Source organism: Argentina silus (assembly GCF_951799395.1).
Source record: "Argentina silus genome assembly, chromosome: 8".
Classification (NCBI taxonomy): Eukaryota; Metazoa; Chordata; class Actinopteri; order Argentiniformes; family Argentinidae; genus Argentina; species Argentina silus.
In genome coordinates this window covers 11,807,957-11,812,956 of record NC_139662.1, presented here as the reverse complement: position 1 = coordinate 11,812,956, position 5,000 = coordinate 11,807,957, and the positions used below count along the sequence as shown (strand labels likewise).

The window sequence follows — 5,000 nt, the reverse complement described above, 5'->3', positions numbered from 1 at the left end:
AGCATTGTATGCTAGTTCTGTGGCTGGTTTCCGAGTAGGTGTACAACCGTACGACTTCTTAATGGAATTGAACCGCCGGTTAAATTGGACTTCATGGTAAAGTAATTTGACAGGATTTGAGGTGGTATCGAACAAATATTGTCTGTCAATAAGATGAACAAAGACAAAAAAACAGAAAAACTGAGCATACTGGGCAGTGTGTGTGTGTGTGTGTGTGTGTGTGTGTGTGTGTGTGTGTGTATGTGTGTGTGTGTGTGTGTGTGTGTGTGTGTGTATGTGTGTGCACATATCTATATGGGGGTCTATATATGTCCATATGTCTGTGTGTGTGTGGGGGGGGGGGGAGGGTCAGGGCGGAGGGAGAGGCTATAGGAGACTCTCTCACATTCTTGCGGGCCCCTCTGTTGCCCCCAGGGCCTGGTGGGGTGGGTCCTCTGCGGCCTGGCGTATAATTGCCCCCCCGCTACAGATAGTTAACAGCCCCCGCCTCTCCCGTCCTTTTCCCCTCCGTCTGTTTACTCTGCTCTGATTTCCAGCTCCGTCGGGTCATCACTCATCAGCCCTGCGCTGCCCCTGGGGAGGTGACCGGGAGGCCCCTGCTCCTCTCACACACACACACACACACACACACACACACACACACACATGAATGTGCCTGCGGACACACACACACACACACATACATACACACACACACACACACACACACACACACATGAATGTGCCTACACACACACACACACACACACACACACACACACACACACACACACACACACACACACACATACACTCTCCCACACACACACACACCCTAACCAGGGGGCATTTCTGATGGTCCATATTATGGGAAATGAGTTGCCCCTGTGGTGCGCTGGGGTGGCAGTGATTATAATATCCAGATAATCATTTCAAACAAATTATCATAATTATCAATCAATCATCGGGTCTTTTTAAACAGAGGGTCCGGGGGGGGGGGAGGGGCTTTGCCCCGGAGCGGCAAATCGCTTCTGTGACCTGTAATGCTTTCTGTCTACCTAATAACCTTCATAAATTTAAGGCCATTTAAAGAGCACATTTAAAGACTCAATTCCCCTGCTTGATAGAAAAAACAACGCTTGAAATTTACCACACACACACACACACACACACACACGCACACACACACACACACCACTGACCCTCATCCAACAACACCTCTCCCTCTCTCCCTCTCTCTCTCAACCAGAGCCGAAAAAACAATCGACTTTCTCTCCAGCGAACCTCACCCCTTCACCACAGAGTGTAAAAGAACAACTCAGGGTCCCAACCGTTCCCATCACACCCCTACACACACACACACACACACACACACACACACACACACACACAGAACACACACACACAGAACACACACACACACACACACACACACAGAACACACACACACACACACACACACACACACACACACACACACACACACAGAACACACACACACACACCCCACTCCGTCATCTTCTGTCGACGACGACAAAAAAAAAAACTCTTAAACACACCGTCATTGATACAGAACGGCAAACAACGCAGAGAGAAAAGAACACAATACATCTCCCCGGGTCACCTGTCAAATGATCTCAAAGAGCTCCTTTATCTCCGCCTTCTCCCTTAAAGCATCAAAGCACCTGCTTTTGTTGAAACCTTGTTTGCGCCACGCACCCCCTTTGGGCCAACAAAGACAGAGATCGTACTTAACAGACAGGTCACCGCTCTATCTTTCCACATACCTTTTCAAGAAATTCCTACGCGGAAATTCGGAACAGGACTTAATCCTCGCACTATTTATCGAGAGTTGAAAGGACGGGGGTGGGGAGAAGGAGATAGTGGTGTTTTTTTGGGGGGGAGGGGGGGGGGGTGTGGGCGGTGGGGGGGGGGGAGATCAGCGAAGAAGAAGAAGAAAAAGCAATTACAGATCATTGATTTTTCTTTGTAATGACTCGGTGGGTGTCTATCTTTTGGGTTGGTTATCTGACGTCTGATCTGGGCTGGTGTGTTTACACGTGTTTCTAAAGACACCGGCGCTCTCCTCTGAAGGGAGGGAGATTACATGCGCGTGCACACACGCATGCACGCACGCACACACACACACACACACACACACACACACACACACACACACACACACACACACACACACACACACTTTGATACTGAAGTGTGTCTAGCATCCCTAAGACTGGGGCTCTGAATGGCAGCACACACACACACACACACACACACACACACACACACACACACACACACACACACACTCTCTTTCTAAGTGTGTCTCGCACCCCTGAATAGCAGTCGGGATAAGCAGAGCAGAGGATAAGAGACAGACAGACAGAGAGACAGACAGACAGACAACACAGATAGATAGTCCTGTTCAACCACCCAGAAAACAGCTGATGCTATCTGTACCGACAGTGATAGCCATCTATCTAACAGTGTGGCTGTTTGTATAGAGAGAGGGAAAGAGGGGAGGGAGGGAGGGAGGGAGGGGGGGGGGGGGGAGAGGGATAACAGCTCAGAACCCCTTTCCAAAGTCTGCAGAATGAATGCACGCCCCCGTCTCCTAACCCGGCATCTCTAACCCTCTCCTTGGCAAGATTTTCGCTAAGACGGCTTTGGAGCTACAATAACATCTCTTCTCTTCTTTTTTCGATCCCCTCATCTTACGGCTAGTCGCTCTCTAAAGCCTCTTGGGTGAGGTGTTGTTTTGGTTTCTGGGGAGGTCTGTCTGTCTGTCTGTCTGTCTGTCTGTCTGTCTGTCTGGGGCTCTTTCTCTCTCTTTCTCTTTCTCTTTCTCTTTCTCTCTCTTTCTCTCTCTTTCTCTCTCTCTCTCTCTAGAGAGAGAGGGTCAGGGAGTGCGATGGATAGATTATGTTATAGATGATCTCTCTCTCTCTCTCTCTCTCTCTCTCTCTCTTTTTCTCTCCTTCTTTATTTGATGGTTTCATTCCAGTAGGCCCTAGGCCCTTTTTTCTCTGTGTGTCGACTGACAGGGAGTGGGAAGAGAGGAGGGAGGAGGAGGAGGAGGAGTGGGAGGGAGGGAGGGAAGGAAGGAGGGAGGGAGGGAGGGAGGTCACCCACAGGACCCCAGCTGGTTCCTCGTCGCCACGGAGATAGAATGATGGAGGAAGAAGAAGAAGAAGAAGAAGAAGAAGAAGAAGAGAGATTCGCATCGGAGACGCGTACAGACAAACTTAGGGACGCCGGAGTTGATGTGTGTGTGTGTGCGTGTGTGTGTGTACGGTGATCGTAAACCCCCCCCCCCAAAAAAACAAAACAGATGATGATAAATAGCATGTGTGTGGGATGTCGCGACCGCTGAAGATGATTAATACGGTTCTTTAAGGCTAACAAAGAGACGGTGCTGGATCGGAAACATCGCTTAAAGCCCTTTCAACGGGACCGCAGAGAGGCCGACAAAGGCAATGCATCAAACAGCGTCAGTCTGCACACTCCCAGAAAAAGATATCAGCCAGTTTGGAAGTGGCGTTGGGGGAGATCAACACGTCTTAAAAAAGCAGACTCGGAGTCTCGGAGAATTTGGGTCAGGGATTGTTTGTGGAGGGGAATCAAATAGAGGTCTGATTCTATTTCACCGCTGAGTAGCTGTGTCGTGGCGCTGTAACGCCACCGGTTACGGCGACTTCATTTGCATCCTGCCTCAATCGCGCGAAGCAATGCGGTGGAGGAAAGGGGAAGTGGGTGTGAGGGAAAGCCGCTGCGTGTGTGTGCGTGTGTGTGTGTGTGTGTGTGTGTGCGTGTGTGTACATGTGTGTGTGTGTGTCCGTGTACATGTGTGTATGTGTGTGTTTGTGTGTGTGTGTGTGTGTGCGTGTGTGTGTGTGTGCGTGTGTGTGTGTGTGTGTGTGTGTGTGTGCACGCGTGTGCACGTGTGTGCATGTGCGTGCGTGTGTGTGTGTGTGTGTGTGTGTGGGGGTCGTTATGGGGATGAATGAGTCGTGTCATGGAGAATGGCTCATGCATAATTTCATTCATATTCATAACGGCCGTGCGGTCCAGAACTGCGCAAGGAGGGTCCGCCGCAACACACACCCCGCATAATGAGCCTCCATTAACAGTGTGTGTCTGTGTGTGTGTGTGTGTGTGTGTGTGTGCATGCGTGCATGTCATTGTATATGGGCCCTGTCATTTGAGAGGTGCTTATATGCGTATGTGAGTATGTGTGTGCTATGTGTGAGTGTGTGTGTGTGTGTGTACGTGTGTGTGTGTGTGCTCGAATGAAACTACCAGTTCAGAGGTCACCCATGACAAACGGCCCCCCTTTGAGCCAAAACAGATAAAACCAGACATGATATAAGGTTAGAACGTATTCATCCTCTGATATACTGTAGGAGCCGGAGTCTAGAGTGGGCCAAAGCACACAGAGAGACTCCATCCATCCGTTGATTCTGGGGGAACAGGTGTCCCCCCCCCCCCACACACACACACACACCCCATTCGTCGCTATTGTTCCTGTACGGACCATTACGTTTATACTTGAACTCTTTTCCCTTTCCCGTCTTGACCCCGCGACACTGGCCGTAAAAAACAAACTGCCCCCCCCCCACCCACCCCCCTAACCCCCCCCTCCCCTCCCCACCACCACCATCACCCCCCCACCCACCCAATACATTTATCACCTCATAAAGTGGTCAGTGAGTGTTCAATGGGACGTATCAGAAGCACACAAAGCCTCTAGAGGGGAGTCCCTGCTGATGGCCGCCACCATCGTCTACTCTTCAGGGACACTCCCTGCTCTCCTGAGGCTGGGGGAAACTGGGACACATTCTGGAACATTCTTCCCCCGTGTTTTGACACATCAAATGTTATGACTGTTTGTAAGACATGATGTATAGGTGATTTTCGTGGAGCACAAGTGCAGTAGATGCCAGTCTTGGGGGGGGGGGGGGTACGTTCTTTTGGTGTTGAAGGGATGGTTAAACACAGTGTGTCGTTCTGGAGATGCA

General features: G+C 50.4%; 1 protein-coding gene across 1 annotated transcript in view; it reads right to left on the bottom strand.

Moving 5' to 3' along the window:
* The window catches only part of prdm16 (PR domain containing 16), a gene marked incomplete at its 3' end in the record, with an annotated part of 173,756 nt that overhangs the window by 79,212 nt on the left and 89,544 nt on the right, over positions 1-5,000 (bottom strand). The gene's annotated exons all lie outside the window — the stretch shown is intronic.